This window comes from Canis lupus, chromosome 3 (genome assembly GCF_048164855.1).
Source record: "Canis lupus baileyi chromosome 3, mCanLup2.hap1, whole genome shotgun sequence".
NCBI classification, from domain to species: domain Eukaryota; kingdom Metazoa; phylum Chordata; class Mammalia; order Carnivora; family Canidae; genus Canis; species Canis lupus.
Window position 1 is genome coordinate 60,771,329 of NC_132840.1, and position 24,090 is coordinate 60,795,418.

Sequence of the window (24,090 nt, forward strand, 5' to 3'; positions counted from 1 at the left end):
AATTGATAAGCTGTATTTAATATAGTTTTTCATTTCATTTTTTAGAACATTAAAAACTATAGACAGCTTGGCAGTAATCTCTCTGAAAAGTGTTCCTGAATGTCCCATTCTTAAACCTCTCTGGATACAACCGAGTAAGTATTCATCTGAATCTTATAGATCCTAGTTTAGTTATAAATAAAAATGTAGCTCAGAAATGGCCTGGTTTTGTTTTCTGACTGTATCTCGAAGAGTAGGATTCAGGGCTCATGGCTTGTCCCCCAGAGGCAAAGTGAGCGGGGAGAGACCAGGCCCTGGTCCCTTGCCCTCCCGCATGAGGCAGATGGTGGGTAAGGTGGCCCGTGCCACAGGCTGCCAGAAAGGGTGGCTGGGTGACATTTTTGTGTGAAGTCAGACAGTTTATGTGAGAAGCACATGCGCTCACAGGAAGAGCCCACGCTGGGAAGGCAGGGCTCTAGACCTTAGGCAGGCTTGCAGAACCAAGCATGCCCTGGAAGAGGAGAAACCCAGTGATAAAGTGAAGGCACATTGTATGGGGGCCAGAGAAAGACTTGGCTGAGGCTCAAGGATGATGACAGGCCATCACTGACTGTTACCGTTATCGCGGCACCGTACAGGATGCACAGCACTCAACATCTTGTGCACGTCGCCGTCTGCAACCTTGGTAAAGGCTCGGTAGAAAGTCTATCGTGTGGGTGAGTGACCTTAGCTCAGCTTCCTAAGTGAATCATGCCACCGACAAGGCTTGAATTGAAATGTCTGTGCCCCCGGAGCCCCGCTTGGAGGGTGTGGTGTGCGCACACGCGTGTTTGAGCCTGTGTGTGACTGTGCATAGAGGGTGGAATGGGAGAGGAGCCCGGTGGGGCTCCCCTCCTCACCGTGGGACTGAGAGCCCGCCGGGGTTCTTCATGCCAGGTCAGACGAAGGGCAGGAGTAACCCCAGATGCAGGGGCTGGGCGGCAAGGGCAGAAGATGCAGCCGTGCATTCCTTCTGTCTCCAGTCAAGGCGGGTTCGGGAGCGGGGAGGGGAGCAGGGGACCCAGCCAGCTGGCGCTGCCGGCGCATGTGGGCAGCACCTGTTCTAGACGAGAAGCAACCGTGACAGCTTCCACGGTAACCACCAGCCCGGATTAGAACCACCAGCCCAGGTTCTTTTGTTCCCCAAGTTCTATCCCCAAGGTTGCCTGAAATCCTCCCCATAGAAATCTATGCGCTGAAACACAGCAGAGGAAGGAAGAACTGCCACAATCCCCCTCAAGCACAGGATCCTGGGGCCGGAGCTCCGAGCTCAGTGTGGCAGAGCATCTAGAGCTGCGTGGAACGGATGCGGCCAAGACTCAGCAGAAACTGTGTGAGCGAGCGGTTTTACCTACGCCCTGTTCTCATTGTACACTGATGTAGGCGTGAACTTCGGTGCTTAGGACTTTATAGAAACCATTTCCAAGATCGATTATTTTTTTTTTTAAATTGAGTTAAACTAGAAACATAGAAATTCAGTGGGCACAGAAGAGTCAGACTGCTCAGACAGCTTTTGGGTCAATGAGAAAGTCACTCCTAAATCATGAAAACAGTCGGTGGAGCTTTATAGGATTGCGATGAAAAACCCATTTTTTTTTATTAGCATCTGAAACTGACAATGTGTCAAGGATGCTGATTAATTCCCTGATTTTGCAAGCCAGGCGTGGACTGGGAGTGTTTCTTTGACAATTTGCATAAAGATTGCAAAAAGAAATGGAGCACTTTCTTCTGCCCTATGTCAGAAGAAGCTCAAATGGAGCCTGTTTTAATTAGAGCAGTGTGCACTGTCTACCCTCCTGCTTAGTTCTTCAAATTTACTCAGACACAAATGGAATTTGCAAACGTTCAAGGTTTTTTATTCTTGTTCTTTCACCTCTTGTTTGTACTTCAGATGATTAAAAAAATGAATTTAATTAAAAGTTTGATGGTCGTCACTAAACAATTCAAATATCAATTATATGGAGATAGAATCCTCTTTGATGAGTAAATAAGACTAATATTTAAACATTTTATGACCTTGCAAATTCCAGGCCTTGAGTGTTGCTATGATTCATTTTCTGGCAAAAAATTCATTATCTTCAATTACATAAGATAGTATGCACTACACCAAGAAGAAGAGCTGGAATTATCCAATGCCTCGCCAATGATATTTTTTGTCTACTTATAAATGTACAAAGCTAAATAGAACAAAGTTATGGATTTGAAATAACCGTCTAAGCCATGATTACCAAATGAAGCTTAGGTAGCATATGGAATAGGAAACAGAAACACTGTGCCCTGTAGACCTATCATGGATCATATTTTCTAGTGGTTTGGATTTCCATCTTATTATTACATATTTTATGGCAATCTCATTCCCTTCTTGATTCCAGTTCCTTCACCAAAACTTATTAAAATTAAGCAAAGAACTGTGAGCTCAGGTCATTGGCTCACATTAATCCAAGACAGGAGGTACGAGTTGTTTTGTGGTTTAGCGGCCTTTTCAGGAACATGCATGGTTCCAGAGCTAGAGGCTGTGTCACTCACCCCTATGGTGGTGTGTGTGTGTGCATGTGGGGGATCTGTGATGAGCCAGGCAGAGAGCAAACAAGAGGAGCAGAACATCCTGCCCTCCAAGAACTTAATGCCTAGTGGAAGAGACAGGTGATCAACCTAGAATCCAGAACACTGATCCCCAATGTCTCATCTGTATTTCCTAGAGCCTATTTATTTTTCCTATTTATAGTTTTTAATTATTCCACTTAAGGAGAATATTGGTACATTTCACTGGTGAAATATACTGTATTTGGTTATAAGGTGGTGCAGCAAGACCCACTGCAAATTTTATGCAATATTTAGTTTATGTACCTTTCTAGAACATAAAGGCAGGGGGAGAGGAATATCCCACAGGTAGCCCTCCGTGGGGTAATTGTGGTGAGAGGGAGAGATGTGGGTCAGTACTTGGGTTACCTGCTCTGTGTCCACACCATCCCGACATTCAGTGTCTTGACACAACTGGGATCCTTCACTGCGCTGGTGAACATGCAGGCTGGTCAGGACGTGTTGGGCCGGCCCCGTTCTGCTTCACATGGTGTCAGCTGGAACGGTCACCTGGTGCGGGTGACCGCCACCAGAGGCCTCGAGAGCAAGTGCTTCCAGAGCCAAGAGAGGGGCCCCTGCTTGCTTATGGCTCAAGCTCAGAAACTGGCGCAGCATCACTTCTACCACATTCTATGGTTAAGCATTTACAGAGAAGACGGGGAGCAGATCCCACCTCTCAGTGGGAGGAATACAGACAAATTCACAGCTACCTTTAAGGTGGCACCGCCAGCCTAACGGAAGCTGAAAAGAGGATGGAGATGTGGGATTCACAAGGAGGGCTGTGGGAAGGATCTTCATCCCCCTGCAGATCCAGCTCTACCACCAAGAAAGTACAGAAGGGGGATCCCTGGGTGGCGCAGCGGTTTGGCGCCTGCCTTTGGCCCAGGGCGCGATCCTGGGGACCCGGGATCGAATCCCACATCGGGCTCCCGGTACATGGAGCCTGCTTCTCCCTCTGCCGGTGTCTCTGCCTCTCTCTCTCTCTCTGTGTGACTATCATAGATAAATAAAAATTAAAAAAAAAAAGAAAGAAAGTACAGATGGAAAAAAGGCAAAATAAAGTCAGTTTCTTCCATTCTGACTATGAATCCTCCTCCCTCCTCTGTCCTCCACACAAAAAAGGATTGGGGATGAGGAAAGGGGGAAAAGCTGTATAATCATGTTTGGACAAACACCCAGAATCTGAACCCCTGACATTCCCTCAATAGAACCACATGGCACGCTTAGCTCTCACTAGCTTGTGAGAGTGGATGAGTGGATTGTGCACGTTCTCCCCAGTTCTGAGATCAGTGACGTCATACTAGTAGTTTCAGCCTAGCTATGGTGGGTGTCCTTACAGCAGAGATCTGCACACACCCCAAATCAGGGCTTCCATCCCGCCACCTCCTCCTTCCTGGAGATAGCTGACCAGTAAACTACCATGTCTACACCAGCTGACCCTGGCCAGAGAGCTATGGAAAGTCATACTGAACAGAGTTCTGCCTTTGGAAACACTGCAGTCCAGCTTTCTGCAGGAAGAGCTTCCTTACTGAAAAATAGAAGTCAAATGCAAGAAAGAATCAACACTCCTCCCGTTGTCAGATGGACAGCAGGGCCATAGGTAATGTAGGTGAAGTAAAATAAGTCTTCACAGAGGTTAGAAATGGAACCCATCTGGCTTGTGGAGCGATCAGGGAGGGGGCTGAGGAGGTGGGGTGTGTGTGGGAAACGCTGTAGTGGTGCTCTCTCAGGCTGGGAGTGGGACACCTGCTCCCCGCAGGTGTGCTTGGGGTGGCAGCTTTATAGAGACAGACTGGGTGGATGGTGTCTCTTCCCTTTTATGGAATAGCCATGAAGCAGACACCTTTCCGGGGCATCTTTCCCTGGGATGTCCTCCGATAGAGGGGGTTCTTTGCTCCTTTCTCAGGAGGCAGGGAGAGAAGCTCCCATGAAAAAACCATGGAAAAGCAAGATTGCATTCATTGGCACCTATTCACCTCCAACTAAAGAGAGCAGCTCACAAACTGTGCATCAGGTCAAAACAGATTTCCAGGGGCACCCAGGAGGCTCTGTCGGCTGAGTGTCCAACTCTTGTCTCAGGTCAGGTCTTGATCTCAGGGTCGTGAGTTCAAGCCCCAGGTTGGGCTCCATGCTGGGTGTTAAAAACAAGCAAACAAAAAACCAGATCACAGGAGCTGCCAGCTGCAGCAAACAGTTCTCTCTCAGTTCTCGGGGGACAGTGGCATATTCCACTGCAGCAGAGGCACAGGATAGGGCCACATTCCTGGGGTCCGGAGGGGGAAGCCTTACTGTAAATAAGGATATGCATTTTCCAGCTAGGTAGCAGTTTTTCTAAAAGCAGTGAGCACCTTTCCTACGTCTGCCTCAATTGGACCAGCCCCACAGCCAGCACCAGCCACGGAGCCATGAAGCCTATGGTTCGGGAATCTGAGAAGCTATATTAAGTGACATTTGTTTTTCCAAATATGACTTTCCTACAATTAGGGCCAGATTGGGAAGGATTAAGCCTCCATTCTGCAATATCCCTCTGACCTGAATCTTCTATTCTGCATCTTCACTTAAACCAGAACCTTGCAGATTTGTTCAGTTATTTGGGCAATGTGTACAAAGCTCTCCCTCCTCTTCGCTTCCTTAATTTCCAAACGAAAGAGGAAGGCTCTAACTGCAAAATTCAAGACGATGCAGGCAGGGTAAGGCATTCTAAAGGTTTTTTTTTTTTTTTGTGCTGCAGGGGAACCTGGAGGAACACAGTTCACAGGAAGAGGGATGGTAAGGGCGGGCGGGCAGCGCTGCCAGGAAGGCCCGTCTTAGGAACCGAGACATGGCCATCAGGGATTGTAAGATGTGTACGGCCACCGGGGCAGCCGACATGTCCTCTTTCCCCAAGTCGTTGGTGACAAACTGAGCATTCTCCTTAGTGGAGGACTTGAGAGGTGAGGGAGGACTCCGGCCCCTCCTGCATGAGCTGATGGGCTCACAGAAAGCATCACTGCTATGAGCATTTTGCCTAGAAGGTCACAGGTTAGAAAGGAAATAGGTTCATTATTAAAGCATCAACCGTGTCCCATTCACGGTGACATAGGACAGAAGGAGTAAGGGCTCTGTCCCTCTCTGGAGACTCCATGGCCCTACAGTGTATTTCTTGGGAACACCAGCACCAGCCCCTGGGATGCTGGCTGAGCTCACCTGGCGCTTCTCATGATGGAGGAGGTGGGGTTCACCTAGGTTGTCATGCCATCTGGACAGAATGGGAAAGTGGGAGGACTGCACAGAGCAGGTGGGTGAGGGCTGACTGCAGACACAGGGGAGGTTGGCACAGCTGCAGTGTAATATGGACTCGAATTCTGTTCTGGGTGGACGGGCCGGGCATTGATGGAAAAGCTTAAGGCTTGAGGGTAAAGAAGAATTGAGAGGGGATCACTGATGAGGCAGCCTTCATGATGGCATTGCACCTGAAAGAAAGAAGACGCTCAATGAATATCTGGACAGTGGAAAAAAGAAGGAAGGGAGGAATTCTACATTGGGTGGTTCAAGGTCAGGCTCAGGAGGAGGGTGTGGAGAGAGGTGGAGAAAGATATTGTGTGTATGACTTTACTTGCTTTTATCTTGAAGTCAGAACTTACTATTTTCCCGGGTTAGGGAGTCTGAGGATGGGAGAGATTGAGCCATCCAGGGATGTCCCCAGGGACCTCGTTGGTGGGGTTTGTAGAGCTAACTAAAAGGGTATTCTTCATTGCTTTTTTGGGGTATGCTTTTATTTTAAAGATTTTATTTATTTGAGAGAGAGAGAGAGAGAGAGAGAGCACATGCATAAATAACGGGGAGAAGGAGCAGACTCCCCCTGAGCAGGCAACCTCATGTAGGGCTCAATCCCAAGATCCCAGGATCATGACCTGAGCTGAGGGCAGATGCTTCACCGACCCAGCCACCCAGGCACCCTTTGATGTGTTTTTTAAGGGAGATACACTTGGGAGTAGGACGGATGGAGACCACATTCCAGCTTCTGTACTGATAGTGTGGCTCAGTGTGCCTTAGAGGAGTGACCATTATGGGTTCTTGATGATGGACACTAGAGAAAAGCCTTGGCACAGGTCACTGGCCCAGCACATCCCCAGCGTGATGCTTCACCTAAAGAGGAAGCAGAGCAGAGCACAATGTCCCATGACTTAATTTTAAAACTTAATTTGGTTGGAGAAAATAATCAGCCCTATAGTAAGCACAGGCAACATCTTACACTTTAAGTATAACAGAAACATTGGTACTTTGTACTTCTGTATATCATTATCCCTGAAAACACTTGAGTATTAAACTCTCCACTTATAAGCAGAGCAAAACATCCTCAAAATCACTTCTTTCTGCATATTCTCTGCTTGAGTGCTAGAGACAAACAGATTACATTTGGAGAGGCTCTTTTTTTACATTTTAATTGAGGATTTTTTTTTCTTATTCACCTCATTGAAAATAAAGAGTGATGAATCATGTCTTCTGATCAAGATCCGTGTCCGAGATTGTTGCCCTGACCTTGGGAAAGTTTGTGTCTGTGTCAATTCAGGTCTAAAAAGCGAAAATATTTTATAGAAAACAGGTTTTGCTTAGTAAAATGTAGGAAATCAGCCATCAAAGAAACGACTTTCAATCTTTGATCTATAAACTTTCCGGCAACAAATTTTAAATGACTTTTCTTGTGGAAAGTAAACAATGTCAAACATCCCCAGCTCTCTCTGGAAACCCTGAGAGCATAGGGGGCATATGAAGTTTCCCGACAAATGCTGATGTGAACGCACCTTGGGCCTGTCAGCCTCTGTCCAGGGCATCTCATGACACAATGGTTGCAGCTTGAGAGCAAACAGAGATGGGTTTTCTTTTTTACAAAGCTCTCTGATGCAAATACACAGGAGAGAGACTGTTGGCAGGACCCAGTACCAGAACCCCAGTCAGTCAGAAAGCTCTGCATTTGGGAATCAGGTCTTCCTAAGGGGAGCTGGGTTCAACCCCATTGTGACACCTTGTGGAGACCGAGCCTCCAACTCCCACACCCCACCTGAGTTAGCAGCGTAGCATTTCGGGATTATCCTAAGACCTAGGGGCAGTGATGTTAATATGTACTGAACCATTATTATGAGCAAGCAACTATTCTAGATACTTTCCATCAACTCATTCCTCACAATGACCAAAGCCATGGTGTGAAAAGCACACAGCTGTCAGCAGAATGACAAAGTCCTAGCACCTACAGTGTGTGGAGTGCCTACCACACACTCCTTTCACATGTTTTTGTCATGTGCTTTACATCTGTTACAACATTTAATCCTCAATCAGGTGTTTAGCTCCTGACCACTAAGGGACTCCAATGGACTCAGCAGAAAAGGAATGTGCCACAGAGATGTTTGGAAAGTTACAGAACCAGGTGTGAGACTGAGCTAATAAGAATGATTCCGACACCATGGAAACCGGTCTGATGAGAAAAATCGCAGCCCCTGCCACCAAAACCCAGATGTGGGCTCGCCCCTGTCAACTTCTGTGCTGCAGAAGAAACTTTCCAGCAGGTGGTTGTTTGCACCATCACCGTTACTGGCATTTCTGCTCCGTGAAATTTCAGCTACTGCTGCTCCATCACCAGTTCTCGAGAGAATGGAAGACATTGCAGAGGTGGCATCATTTGGCTCTACTCTGGCTGCAAAGAGGTTTATAAAAGTAACTATCTAACATTTTCAGCTCCTACTTGGGGACACAGCTTTTATTCCCTACCAGTTCTTTAAACCTAGGAAAAGTGTGGTGGGATGGCAAATTTCCACTTGTAGTAATTTTACAAGGCTAGTTCTAGTATCGTTATGTCCAAGGATCATGGGGCCAAGATCCATAGGTCTCACTGTCTTAGATTGGGTTCTTGTGCACACACTCTGAGATGGAAAATTCAGTGAAAAGGTTTTATTAGAGAGTGCTCGGCAGAGACACATCTCTGAGGGAATAAGAGGAGGAGTGGTTGAGGGACAAGCTCATCTTCAATGGCACCACTACCAAGTCTTTGGTCAGTCCAGTAGGGAGCATCATTGCTGAGGTGACAACAGGATTGTCCCACATTAAGGAAAGTGGACAAAACCTTGTATCTTTGGACGAGCTAGTTTGGGGCATGGTAAGACTTTTGGATGGGTCTGAACCTCAGATGAGGGTGGTTCCCTCTGGCTGAAGGGACATGAGTTATTGTGTTATTTTTGTAATGGCAATGAAGTCACCAATCCTCACAAAATATTGGCAGAGAAACTGTGAGACTCGTGTATCTTCTTCCCATGTTGCAATCTAGGGGAACCAGTGCTGTTGAGGATGTGCAGAAATTGGAGTCCTTCCCCATTGCTGAGGGAATGTAAAACAAGTCGCTTGCATTGAAAAAATTGGGTGGTGACTCATGCTTGAAGCCCACTGGAAGCCCGTCTCCCTCTCCAGCAAGCTAATGGTCTTGTATTATGTAAATCTCTTCCTGTTAAAATATTTAGGGTGATTTTAACTTCATGAACTGACATCTGACTGATATGACCTGTAAGACCAGAAGGAGCATAGGTGTAGTCCCTCTTCACCTGGACCACTTCCTTCTTTAGTTCTGGGTATGATGAATGGAGGAAAAGAGATCACTGAGTCCATCTGGATGAAACTGACCAAAGGGTGACCATGGCAGTGACTGATTTGAAACCGTGCCAACTGGGCAAGAGTTGAAGGCACTAGGTGAAATCTTTAAGGAAGGTAATGGCTGCTCTCAAATACTGTAAGCATTCAGTTATTAAGAACTATGTAGTAATGGGAATAACTAGGACAATTTTGGAGACAGGTGTAAGGAAGAAAGTCCTTGTCATCATTGCCTTGCCAGGCCTTCAGATTCCCACTGCAGGAGGAGTTAAACTGGAAAGTGGATGACCATCTGATGGAAAAGTCATAAGAAAGATCCAAAGATTTTGAAGTGGGCAAATGTTGAACCAGATGATCTTTAAGTGGAGAAAGCACACCAGCAGCTGATGCCCAAAATGGACTATATGATGCTAGAAAACAGATGAATTTTGTCAGCCATGCTTAGGATTCAAGATTTCTATCTAGATTCACAGAAACATTTAAAATGTCAGTTTTTTGGGGGGAAAAATCTAAACACCATGGTAACACTGGGCATTCCCTATGGAAACAAGTGATGTTGGTAGGAACCTAGTGCTTCCTTCAGGCAGGACAAGCACTTTGTAACTCACCACAATCCCAATATTCTCGACCATTTTGGCTTTTGCTCGCGTCTGTTATTTGTGCCACCTGCTGGGAACCTGAATTTGCTACCTCTGGGTTGGCAAGCCTAGGATTCTCTGATTTTTTTGAAGCCATGATTCAGGGGCCAGTTCAAATGCTTTCTCTAGGGGCAGCCCGGGTGGCTCAGCGGTTTAGCGCCGCCTTCAGCCCAGGGTGTGATCCTGGAGACCCCGGATTGAGTCCCACGTCGGGCTCCCTGCATGGAGCCTGCTTCTCCCTCTGCCTGTGTCTCTGCCTCTGCCTCTCTCTCTTTCTGTGTCTATCATGAATAAATAAATAAAATTAAAAACAAAACAAAACAAAACAAATGCTTTCTCTACGCAGGAGGCTTTTCCTACTCATATCAATGATTTTACTCCCTTCCATGAACTCCCCCAGCTCATTCATGAGACATTTAACACAACTTTCCTTGGTATTTTCTTGCAACTTGCCGGTAAGATAATTAGATGCTTGAGGTCAGGGTCTCACGTAGAAGAGGCATCCATAGGTATTTGCTCAACACATGCCCTGCATGGACTCCTAATGCTGCCCTTTGACCAACTGATTAATTTTGTTGCAGCTTAGAAATAGCCCACTCAATGTAAGAGGAAAGTGTGCCCGCTTTTATTTTGAACTGCAAAGTAAATATACTTTCAAATTGAGTTTTATTTCCTTCTGAAATTCTGGAGTCTTGAAACAAGTTTGAAGGAATAATTTAAGTTATAGACTGTGGCTCTTCATAGCTGTTGATTATGCTCCTAGACATCATCAGCATGCACCTTTGCCATGGAAGTCTATAAGTTACTTCTTTTCCTTTACCGAGAAATTCAGACATAAGACAGTCTCATTCCTTTTTTATGTTTTTCTCTCTAAATGATTTAGTTTTATTTAAATTCCAGTTACCATACAGTGTAGTATGTTAGTTTCAGGTATACATATAGTGACTCAGTCTTTCGCTACATCACCTGGTGCTCATCACAAAAGGTGCCCACCTTCATCCCCATAACCTGTTTTTCCCATCCTCCCCCTGCCCCTATCTGCCCTCTGGTGACCAGAAGTCTGTCCTCTGTAGAGTCTATTTTTTGATTTGTCTGTTTCTTCCCCCCCCACTAAATTCATCTGTTTTGCTTCTTAAATTCCATATACGAGTGAAATCATATGGTATTTGTTTTTCTCTGATATCTTTTTTACTTAGCATAACAGCCTCTCAATCTGTCCATGTTGTTGTAAATGGCAAGACTTCATTCATTTTTATGGCTGAGTAATATTCCAGTGCCGATATGGATACAGATATATAGTATATATCTACAGACACCATTCTTTATCCATTCAACTATCGCTGGGAACTTGGGCTGCTTCTGTAATGGGGCTGCTATAAATAATGCTGTGATAAACATCAGGGCTCATGTATCCCTTTGAGTAACTGTTTTTGTATTTTTAAGGTAAATAACTAGTAGCATGGTTGCTGGGCTGTAGGGCAGTTCTATTTTTAACTTTATGAGGAACCTCCACACTATCTTTCAGAATGCAGACTGCCTCATTTCTTTATGCTTGAAGTTTACATTTGAATTTATAATTGCAAGTCAATTTAATTGTTATTGTATAGACATTATATTCTCAAATCACAATCAATTTTGGGGGAAGCCAGGTGAACAATTTGTTCCTTTTGATTTAATCAGGCTTTTTGAGAATAATGGTATTAATTTAATGCTCACTAATTTTCTTTATATCAAGATGTAGTGTCTACATATTGTGTATATCAGCTGTTTCTAAAATTTATTCCACAGAATCTTTTTTATTGGAATGCCCCCAAACATGCCATTAACAAATGGGTCACAAACTTATAGGATGTGATATCCCAATATGAGCTACATTTTTGAAGCTATGAAGTCTTTTTAAGATGTTAAAATAATTTCTGCTTCCAAAGATGAGCTATTCTACTTTTTCTGGAAGTTACTGAACACCTGTGCTTCCCTTTAATTACACAATTAAAAAGAAGTCTAGCTTTTAATTGTACATATAGCTGGGGGTAGCGGGGAATGAAGATGTGTAAAGCTCCCTAGAGGAAGAGCAGTCTTCTCCTTGGGCCTGGCGTGAAGGGCTGGTATTATCACCACTGGGTGAGACAGCTGTGCTCAGCATGAATAAAGAGGCAGCAAATGGATTTAACTAAAAGATAGAAACTCCAGTGAAACAAAGTGCAGGAAATCGAAGTTAAAAATTCTACCTAGAGAGTTTCAACAGAATATTTCATCATAAAATTAGCATAGGACTTGGTAACAAGGAATACACTAGAGAAATCTTGGAAATTTCACACACATACACTTGCCACCTCAGACCCCAGACTCATACATACAAAACAACCCCCACAAAGAATGGAAGAAAACTAGAGTGGGCTGGAGATTTGAAAATAATGCCAAGGAATTCTCCCCAAAAGAAGTGCAAATAGACAAATAGCTTTTAAAAATATGAGGGAAAAGCTAAAGTATGACTTTGACATAGGCTGATGGGAGATCTCTGTAAAGTCTCACTAAAAAGCAATAATAAAATAGAATTGGCACAAACTACCATTTCAGAACTCTCAATGCTGATCAAATAGTACAGCACATTGAGAAGGCCATGTTCTTGTACAACTACTAAATCTTAGTAAGAATAGTGAGTGTTGTGCCCACATCCATCCCCCTACCTCCACCCCCAGCTGCACGGTATAGTCATTGTACCAGCGAAGAGCAGGCTGTGAGGACTGGCAGCTTCCCTGCTATACTTAGAGAAAACCATGTTCAGAGGCATTACTAAGAATAAGACCAATGTTAGGTGGGATTCAGGACTATATAATATTGCAGTTAGCCTGAAGTTGTGATAATTTGGGGGCCAAGCAGCAGACTGAAGGCCTGTCCAGGATTAAATAGGAAGTGTGACTTTGATAAGCTCCTACGTATCACTGGTGGTCTGGAAGGTAGAGAATATGCACCAGACTGCACACATCTCTGGTTACATGTGATGTTTCAAGCACAGGAAAATAAAAGCCAGGGCAGATTTGAAAACTGAGTGAATTTTGAATGTATTCTTCAACCCAAACACAGACTCACCAGGGAAGGGTGGAGGCTTTACTGGTTGAAGCTGCTTTAGCATAAACCGTGACCTGTCACTATTGACCACTAAGCTAGGCTGACCCAGGGGCAACCACTTCGATGTCAGACCATAAAAAACAGGAATTAAATGAACAGGGACTTCAGTGGCTGCACACTGTGGGGATACAGTATCTAGAGACAGTCCAGGCAAGTCATCAAACAAAAACCACCACCAATAACCAGTTATCACATGGGTGATATGAATACAGAGTTACTGCAATGTTATTCAAGGTCCAGTTTTAAACAACAGATTAGGAGACATGCAAAGAAACAAGAGTGCCCCAGGAAAAAAGCAAAAGCCAGTTTCTGAGTTTCCCTGATGTTAAACTAAGTAAAGACTTTGAAGTAGATAAAACAAATTTATTCAGAGAACTAAAGGATATTATTAAGAATTAAGCAAAAGTGGGATGCCTGGGTGGCTCAGTGTTTGAGCATCTGCATTTGGCTCAGGACATGATCACAGAATCTTGGGATCGAGTCCCACATCAGGCTCCCTGAAGAGAGCCTTGCTTCTCCCTCTGCCTGTCTTTGCCTCTCTCTGTGTGTCTCTCATGAATAAATGAATAAAATATTTTTTAAAAAAAATCTGTACTGATATGTCCTATTTGAGGTCTCATTGTAATTATACTTTTGTTTAATTCTTTTTTTTAAAAAAAGAGTTTTTATTTATTTATAAATAAATAGGCAGATGTTATTGTAAAGAAGTCCAGTAGAAATTCTGGAGTTGAAAAGAGAAACAACTAAAATGCAAAAATTCACTAAAGGGGCTTTACAGTGGATCTGAGCAGACTGAAGAACAAACCCATGAACTTGAAGACAGATCAGTAAAAAGTGCAAAACTGAAAAATACAGAGGAAAATGAGCACAAACATGGGCAGCATTAAGCACATCAACATACACATAGTAAGTATCCTAGAAGGAGTGAAAACAGGTTTTTTTCAGTGAAAAAAATTCAATGAAATGGTAGTTGAAAACTTCTGAAATTTGATGAAAACTATCTATCTACACATTTGTAAAGTTCAGTGAAACCCAAATAGGATAAACACAGAGTTATAGAAAACCTGGACAACTTTTTCAGCCAATATGGCTCAAGTGACAGGCATAGAACACTCTTCTCAACACAAGCAGGATGCACATCCATCCAAAATACACATTTCCCAGACAGACTACATGCTGGGCCATAAGATAACTCCCAACATATTTAAAAGGATTGCAAATATACAAAGTATATTCTTTGACTATAATGAATTTATGGATTAGAAAACTCAGTATTATTAAGATGGCAATTCTCAGATCTTTAGGTTCTGAGTGACATAAACTGGAGGACCAATAGCTAAAATAAATTAGTTCTTTTGTTTGTCTCATATAATGGTAACTCTGTAAGTTCAGCATTAGCTATGGCTGCTCCATGATGTCATCAAGAACCAGCCTTTGTCTTTCTTTGCTTTTAGAAAAGCATTGGTGTCTGATATGATTTCATGATGCAGTTGATTTATACTTATCATGTCTGCAGTTGGAAGGAGGGGAAAGATCAAGGGCATATACACAAGTCATTTGAGTCAGCCTTCTCTTGAAGTAGCTCTTCCAGGAGCCCTGCTCAGGTACCACCACTTGCTTCCTGTTGGCCAAAACTGTGTTGATGGCTATTCTAGCAGTCCAGGGAGCTGGGGAGGGTAGTTGCTAGACAAGCACATTGCCAACCAGAGCATAAGTGCATTCTGTTAGCGCCGCCTTCAGCCCAGGGCCTGATCCTGGAGACTTGGGATTGAGTCCCGTGTCGGGCTCCCTGCATGGAGCCTGCTTCTCCCTCTGCCTGTGTCTCTGCCTCTCTCTCCCTCTGTGTCTCAAATAAATAAATAAATAAATAAATAAATAAATAAATAAAATCCGTAAAAACAGTAGAAAATAAATAAACAGGGGGAGAACAACTATTAGGTGGGCAAACAGCATGTGAGGTACAACATATATTTAATTCAGGCTTAACTGTATCATTGAGCCAGGGCCATCAGCTAAAGCGAGTCGTACAGGAAATACTGAAAGACAAAATAGTTCCTTTTAGTGAAAGGTTAATCCACTGGTATTGCATTAATGGAAATTACTGTTCTTTTCAGTTGTTTAGATAAAATACTTGGTTCATTTCCAGTTTAAGAAGGTGGGTCTTGGGATGCTTCAAGTTGGTCAATTTTAAATTAATTCTGCTTTAGTAACATTTCAAAAAAATGAATATAAATCAGAACAAACCCTGTAGGGTGTAGCAGGTTTCAAATTTTCTTTACAAAAACGGCAATGCACCAGTAATCACAGAGCAATAAAGAAAAATCAGAGAAGTATATCACAAGGGAAAAATAATGGAAAACCATTAGAGACTCAAAGAGCGGAAAGGTGCCAAGAGAAGATGAATGGCTCCACAAATTTTATCACAGTTTTTCAAGAAATTACAATAAGCCACCAGGTAGTGAAACCATTTAGTCAAATTATTGATATAGACCAATTATGCCTCACAAGAAATGAGATGATCATTTCCCTCTTACTGAATCCAAAGAGAGCTGTAGGAGTCCAGGCATATACTGCCAGTGAAAACTGAATGGTGATTGTAAAATATTCTACAGAACAATGTAGCAAGTCTATGATTACGTACAATGAAGCAAAACTTTATTGACATTGTCCCTTTAGGAAACGCTCGTCACCATGACCACAGACATGGTCTGTGCTCTGTTTCAGAGAGTGGTTGACAGAGTGATGAATTGTTTCCTTCAGATTCTTATGGGTAGGTCAAAGGGAAGAAAAGCGACCAGTGAGGCTAATATTATAGAGATGTAATTGGACAATTTGGTTGGGTCAGAAACTCTTGTGGTAAAGAAAGGAATGCAGACAAGGTAGACTTCTTAGGCACAATTGCTTCTTTCTGTGTTTATAAGAAGAATCCCCAATGAAACCCTGATGAGTGGATCCGATCTGGGGATGAAGACTACCATAGTGAATTCGGGTGCCCAGGAAGGTCAAGCCACCAGACTCTATAGTACAGGATGGAAGATGCACTTCTGCCTCTCCATTGAGCCAAGCTGTTCTCTGACTCTGCTCCCTGTGCTGGAGCATGGTCCCTTCAACATGTGGATAACGTGAAAGATGAACAGAAGGGCAGGTGTTAATATAGGATTTCTGAGAGGAAGTATTTAACTGCCAGTGGGAAACTTGCCTCATTCTTCTTTTGATGAGGAGACTGAAGCCTGGAATCTCTCTCAGCTAGTCCCCAGTGACCCTGGCTCACCCACAGTGACCAGGAAATAGGGTATGGTTGTTACTGCAACATAGCCTCTTAGCCTGTCCTGACATACACTTCCTAGCAAATCATTTAAATTGCTTAAAGTACTGGTCACAGTCCATGATCTCCTTGTTTCCTTATTCTTTGCTGTCTACTTTTGACAATTCTTTTTTTTTAAAATTTATTTATTTATGATAGTCACAGAGAGAGAGAGAGAGGCAGAGACACAGGCAGAGGGAGAAGCAGGCTCCATGCACCGGGAGCCCGATGTGGGACTCGATCCCGGGTCTCCAGGATCGCGCCCTGGGCCAAAGGCAGGCGCCAAACCGCTGCGCCACCCAGGGATCCCCTGCTGTCTACTTTTGAAATGTAATGTCTCTGTGGGCAGAAACCTTTTCTCTCTTGTTCGCTAATTCTTCAGAATCTAATATAGTATCTAATATTATCAGAATCTATATAAGTGTTCAGGCAATATTTGCTCAATTAATAAACGTAGTCTTTAAATAAGAAGGATCTTTTTAGCCAAGGAAATGCTTTCTAGCCAAGAAAATGCCTTGTTCTTAGGTAAATACCTACATCCACATTTCCAACACTTATGAGCTTGTGTAGCCTTGGAGATATTACTTCACCTTTTGTAATTAATGCTGAAGTTCACTTATAAAAATGGGATAAGCAGGGGCACCTTGGTGGCTCAGTCACTGAAGCATCTGCTTTTGGCTCAAGTCATGATTTCAGGGTCCTGGGATCGAGTCCCATGTTGGGCTCTCTGCTCAGCAGGGAGTCTGCTTCTGCCTCTAGCCCTGCCTTTCTCCCTTCTCCCCAGCTTGTGCTCTCTCTCAAGTAAATAAAAAAAAAATCTTTAAAAAAATAGGATAAGCATATAACTGTCTCCTAAGGTTGTCATGAGCACTATGTGGAAATACAAGTAAAACAATGAAGCATACACTACAGTGATAGAAAATAGACATCCAGTGCGGTATGCCTAAATGTCAAATTCTATTTTCTGTTTTCCCTTGTAGCGATATCTATTTATATTCTTGCAGTCTGGCTGAAATGTTGAGTGGAATATTTGGGAAGATGTCATCAGGTGGAGAGGACAAGCACTCTTCTTCCCGCTGAATGTGGATGTGATGGCTAGAGCTCTAGCCTCTGTCTCCTGCTCTGAGCTCAAGCAGAGGCTGGAAGCCATGCATAGCCGGGCAGAAAATAAGAAAGCCTCAGTCCCAGATGATGTTGTGGAGTTACTGGTATACTAGAGCCGGACTATCAGCCCTGTGCTGTCTCCCTTTAAACTTCAGTTAAAAATACACTTCTTGTTGTTTATGCCACTGGAGTACTTATAACCAGCAGATAAATTGTTTCTAAGTGATAGGCTCCTGATGTATATTGATACTCTAACTTTTTTTCTCCATTGAGTCTATTTGTAGGTGTGCCTGTGTGTGTGTGAGCATGTATCTATGCACAAATGTCTATCTGTGTACATTCATAATGGAAATCTTTATAGTAACACCATCTTCACTTTTGTGCCAAATTCTCAGTTGAATCAAATGGCAATAGATCAGATGGTGATGAGTAATATAAGCCTAAACTCCTTAGTGTATTCTTCTTACATTAATTTCATCACGTCTACAAGCTTTTGCTGAGAAATTATTTAATAATTTGCTCAATGCTGTTTATAAGCATTGGAGATTAAAATTTGAAACTTTGTCCCCACCCTCGAGGGGGTTAGAACCTCAAGACAAAAGAACCAGCTAACAGTGGCGTCAAGTGGCTAACATAATGGGTGGGCTGCAGCAGGATCCTTTGGTGATGTGCAGAAGCCAAGTGTTCACGCTCATCTCATGGGCTGGAGAAGCAGCAGCTTAGGAAGAAGATGATAAAGGAGGCTGCACTCAGGCACCCCATCAGAGGGCAGGGGCGTCAAGGACACGTGAAGAGAAAGGAAAGTGTCCAGAGAACTGCAAGGAGTTTAGTGAGGCCAGAAGAGGAATGTTCAGGAGAGGAGACCAGGAGAGGCGAGGACAGTTAGGGGTGAGGACTTGGGGGTCTCCCTGTGGTCAAGGTGAAGCCACTGAGAGGCTGCACAGAGGGAAGGCAAGAAGCAATTTGATCAAATCTGCATTTCTGAAAGGCCAGTTTAATGGCAACAAAGAAGAAAGATTAGAGGTGGGTTAGTAGCAGGGATCCCTATATGGAAATAATGGCAAGAATCCAAGAGGGGGGATGAGGGGCCCCCCAGGGAAGGAATCAGAGGTAGGAGTTGAGTGGAGGGGAAGGCAGAATGTTCCAGGCTCACTAGAAGAGGCGATGGTTTGGAGAGACAGCTGGGATTACAGCTGGAGCTCTTGTTTGGGGTAAATGGTCCTATTTGCCAAGCCAGAGAAAACAGGAATGGGGAGGGGGGTGGCTCTGGAATCCAGCATCTTGTCTCCAAAGAAAACCACAACAAAAACACTGATTGCCATACCTCTCTTCCTCCCTTCCTATTTATTTATTGTTCTCTAGGTTTTAGTGATTTGAAATGGAAAACTCAGACAAAGCCCCAGAATAGGTTAATATCCACTGCAGGGAGTAATAAACAACTCATTCATGAGCTGTTGTTTACAAGTCAAACAAACAAGGTAATTGTTAGCAGCAGAGATTTAGTTTATTTTAAGCCACTCAGTTAAATTGGGTTTGCATTCTTCAAGTCTTTAATTTCTCCTCCCAGAGGAAAAAAGTTCTGCCTTCATTTTCTACGGGCAACTCAGTAAGAAAACCTAGAGGACTTCATTTAAAAGTTGAAATTAATCATAAACGATGGATTAAAGGATTATTTACCAGTTAAAGATTTGGTTATTAGCCAGAATTTGGGATTAGTAATACAAGGACTGCTTGATTTGATGGATTTTTACAATTGCTTGTAGGTAGAGAAGCTTCCATGCAGCAGTTGGCAGGAGCTTCACCTTCTGGGGCCTGTTTCTGGAGTCATGGGGAGGGCATCTCAATTACGCAAATGTGGGAAAAATAGGCTCTTGTCTCCCTAATACATTTGTAGATTCTTGGGTAGGGTATAGGCAAATGGATACTAGTCTTAGAAAGCTCCCGTGAGAAGTGTAATTAAGACTCCCAAATCCTTGACTTCTGAAATGTTTGAAATAAATGTTATAAAAAGCTCGTGGTTGAGTTTAGAAGCTCCTATTCAGGTTGCAGGGCCATCCCAGAGCTCTGTGCCTGGCACGATCTTGGCCGGTCTAGACCCAGCTCATGCCAGGTTTCCTCTGTTGGTGGAATCCTCCTGGCACCCGACAAACTCAAGGGTTTCTTTCTCGGTTTAGTGTGACTCTGGTTGAGTTGTAACCTAAGGAGACAGTCCCTCAGACCTTGGTCCTTGCTTGGGCTGAGTATCTCCCCTGTATCTGCTGTGGCTCCCCCCTGGTGACTGCTGGTAGCTCGCAGAGCCACTTTTCCTTCAGGTTCACCAGCCAGCATCAGCACCTGCGTTCCTCATGTGCCCCAGAGCAGGCAGACATTCTGGACCCCTTCCATGGCACATAGGATTTAGGGAGATTCGAGGGTATCATGCTTCTGTTTCGTTCTGAGCGCTGAACAAAGTCAGAGTCCTCAAATTCCTGCTCTTGCCAGTCTCTGTCCATTCCCTACGTGATCTCATATAATGGCACCAGGGTTTTAAACATTATTTATAATGATTCCTAAATCTGTATCTACACCCCAGAACTTTTTCCTAGACTGTAGACTCGAACCCAACTACCCACTCAACACCTCCACTTGGGTGTCTGATACACCTTTCAAAGCCACTGTCTATACTGGAACTCGCAACTCTTCCCCCCAAACCTGCTCCTTCCTCAATCTTCTTCAATGCAGTAAATGGCAACTTCCCTGTCAGACTCTCAAGCACATTAGCATTATCCATGACTCCCTCACATCTCGCATTCATTGAAAAACCCATTTGTCCTTCCCTCCAAACTACATCCAGACTACTTTGTCACAGCCTTCCTGCTAGGACCCTGGGGCATGACATTGTCCCGTTTCTCCTGGATCGGCTTCCAAACTGGTCTCCCCTTGTTTCTTTCCTTGACATAAAAATCTACTTTCAACAGCGTATTCAAAGGGACTTTTTAAAAATCCAGTTCCTACCATATCATTCTTCTGTTCAAATGTCCCCAGGGGTATCTGCTAGCTCCTATGCCTGCAGCCCTCCTCCCCAATACCTACATGGTTTCCCTTCTCTTCCTTCTGGCATCCACTCAAATAGCACCTTCTGTCAGGCTTTCCCTTTACCATTTTAATGATCAAGTTTTATCTATTTTCATTGAGATAGAGTCGAAATACAGCACTGGGTACGTCTAAGAGGTATGGTGTCTAAGAGCAGGGACGCCCAATGGTTTTATTTCCTCATTGGTTCTGTTTGCAGCACCTAGAACGACGCCGGTGTATAGCGAGTGCCTGGCACGAAGTCTCTGCTGTGTTGCTCACACCCTCACATGAGGCCAGTCTGAGAACCCCAGTTCCGCGCGAGTCCCTGCCCTGGGCCTCTGGTTGGGGTCGCTGCACAGCACTGTCTGCCATCTCCGGGGCACTGGTGGAGAAGCCTGCCTGCCTCCCCTGTACCTGGTGGTCCACGAGTTGATTTTTTACCACCTAAGTCACAAGGAAAATAGGCCTATATCTTACAAATTCCAAGGTGTATGAAATTTGGCATTATTTTAAAGGTGTGACTAAAAACTAAGCTTAGAACAATTCCCAGAACTGCTTCTCCAAACACGCTCAGCTGTGCCTGATATCAAAGAGGCCATGGTTGATGAGATGCTGGGGTACATTTAGGGAAAGAAGAGGCAGATAATGATCATACCAGGAGGACTCGTGTTAAATGCTAGCCTTTACCACATGCTGACCTGGTGCCAGAACCTATGTACACATTCTACCTTCACAGCTGCCCTAGAAACAGTCGTTGCCTCTGTTTGTCCTGAGGAAACCAGGGCTCGAGTCATTAATATCTTGGTCAAAGTCCAAGGGTTAATAAGGGGCTAAGATGGGGTCGCAGACTGCTTTTCCCACTAACCCACACCACCTTCATGATTATCTCTAAAAGAGGGTTGGCAGCCTGTGTTTGAGAAGTACCTGCAATGCCATTTATAAGTGATCTCCAAAGCCCTGCATAGAAACACGGCAGGATCGCTCCTCATGTTGTGAAAGAGAAGAGCTCACAGATTTGTGACTAGGCTTGTCCTCAAGCCTATTTGTCTAGGAACCTGCGCTTAGTGATCCTATTGCTTGTGTTGTTTGAGTGATTACAGGAAGATCCTTCATCGGAACGGTGAGCGTGGCCTTTGGCAGTGGGGGGAGGCACGCTGGACCACACAGGACACCACGACAGGAGGTGGCGACCTGCCTGCACCCGAGCCTCCGCGGCAGCCGCAGGACAGTGACTGGAGGGGGAAGGTAATGACCTGCGCGTGAGCCTCCGACCATGTGGCCAGTGCCTGGGTGTTCTGGCCTCGGCGTGAGCGCAGCAGGGTCCAGTGCTGACGGCCCGAAGGGGATGGCTCTATCCTTCACTTGGGTGCTGTGCCTTCATGGCCTTTCTCGTCGGCCTGCTGGGTTTCTCAGGGGTCTCATACAGCGGCCACCCACCAGCGGCGGCACTGGTCACCTGCTGTCATAACTCTGACCTGCTAGCTCAAGTCACATCGCGTGGCTTCTCAGAAGGTACATAAAACCTTTGTCTCTTCCTGGGATGCCGTTCACCCAGTCGCCATCGCACACACAGCAGCACTTTGGTAAAGGTGGCCTGCTTTCAGGGTTGTGAGCTCACACCTGCCACACCGCAGTGACGGGACTCATTAGTATGCACAGATGCAAAATAGTACCTGCGTTTGCATTATGGAGACAGCGGAGAGGCCTCCAAAATCACCTTCAGGTCTGAAATCCCTGCACACGACATCCCTTCCTAATTAATACCGTTTACACCTTCGGGGTTGTCCCCCAGCACTTCGGGGCTGTGCACGTACTTACTACCATCTCGCTCGAGGAGGAGCACAGTGATCGACAATAGGTCTCTACGAATCCCGAGTGACAGATCGCGTGGTTCTGTAATTGTGCATGTTTGTACAATCAGCTTCCTAGTCCCGCTACATGAGCAGGAATCGAGAGGCTCTCCAGTGCGGAGCTAGGTTTTCTCAAAGTCTTGGGTGTGTGGTGGCAATGCACGAATGCCGCGGTGTGCCCCGGGGTGACAGTTTGGGTGGGCCTGGCATCACGGGGCGCCCACCGCACGAACAGGCGACGGTGCTGCATGGCACCCCTCACACCGTGGCTGCCCGCAGGCGGGTCCTGAAGGATGAACAGGAGCTCGACAAACTACAGGAGGACAGAGGAACAGCACATGGACAGTGTTGCAGCAGCTGGCCTGGCTTGATGGAAGGGGAGGAGTCAGCTGAGCTGACACGTCAGCCCTGCCCCCCTGGTCGGAGTCCTTTGCCGGGTGGGTCACTTGGACTTACGTGGGTCGCGGACACCTGCCAGTGCGCACAGGGCATGCACGGCAGGCAAGACCCAGGGCAGACGGAGCCCCAAGGCTGACGCGGATGGACAGCAACTGTCCACGAGGTTGGAATTTGGGCAGGACTCTGTCATGCGCTGAGACTCGTTTTCTGTATTCTGTGATGAAGGGGAGCGATGGGACAGGGTCCTCTCGGGGTGTTTCTGGGGGGCCGAGGGGCTGAGGGGGTGGGGGCCCCTCTGACCTCCGAGACCCCACCATCTTCGGGCACCTTGCAGAGGACACGTGTGTGGCTGCACGAGGTTTGGGGAAAACCACACGGACATGTCCTGGAAGCACCGGGAACCCCTGGAAAATCTGGGACACGCATGTCCCCCACGTGCAAGTCTGCTCGGAGGGTTGGGGTGTCTCCGCAGAGCGTGACTGGGAGCACCCACGTCCTCACAGCAGCACTGACTGGGTCCAGTACACGCAGGAGTGAACTGGGTTTATGTTTCAGAGCAATTCTACAGACAGGGAGGAGCCAGTGCAGGAGAGAGTGGAGAGGAGGGGGTACGAGGATGGAACCAGGAGCGGAGGGAGGGGCCAGGGGACGGCAAAGGGCCTGTGGCGCCTGCAGTAACCTGCTCCCAGTGAAGCAAAGGGCCTGCAGCACCTTCAGGAACTTGCACACAGTGAAGCAAAGGGCCCTTCTTTTCCACCCACTTCTTATGAAGCCCCAAGTGCTGAGTATTGCACTTACCAGGTAAAGATCCCCACAGGCTCATCCCCGCAGGCTCATCTCTTGTGGACAGACCTGATCTTTCCCGCTCCCCCTGTGGTGCTCACAGCTCTCACCCTGCAGGAGAGGCCTTGAAGCTTAGGAAGGATGGAGCAGCTGCTGGGTGAGGCCAAGGTTTCATTTCCATTAGCGTCTTCCCAGCACAGAGAAGGCAGGGCCCCCATCTTCTCCCCCAAATGAAAGGCCACGTAAATTGATCATGAAATCACTGAAGAAGAAAAATGTTGAGGAGAAACAAAATAACGAGTTTACCTGATTTATGAAGGTCATTAAGGACCTACCGTGATGTTCTGATTCACTGAAGACGGTAAATTTTATGAGACAGAGATGACCGTAGAGAAGAGCAAGCACAGGAGACAGGGGAACGAGCTCTCTGTGTCCTCCCCTGACTGTGGAAACCACCCCTTGCCCTGGCACCTGTGCCCTGTGGCTTCCAGCCTCACACTCTCTCCGGCCCCCTGTGCACAGAAGGGTCACACTCCTCCTGCTGGACCCACACATGGACCTTATCTTTTTTTTTTAATATTTTAAAGATTTTATTTATTTATTCATGAGAGACACC

The 24,090-nt window shown here is 45.4% G+C and overlaps 1 long non-coding RNA gene across 1 annotated transcript; it reads left to right on the forward strand.

The window, feature by feature from the left end:
- The first annotated feature begins 1,039 nt into the window (after positions 1 to 1,039).
- On the forward strand, positions 1,040 to 17,614 carry LOC140630861 (uncharacterized). Its single transcript, XR_012028539.1, has 2 exons — positions 1,040 to 1,349; positions 17,265 to 17,614. It is a non-coding gene; the product is annotated as an uncharacterized lncRNA (long non-coding RNA).
- Positions 17,615 to 24,090: the final 6,476 nt, after the last annotated feature.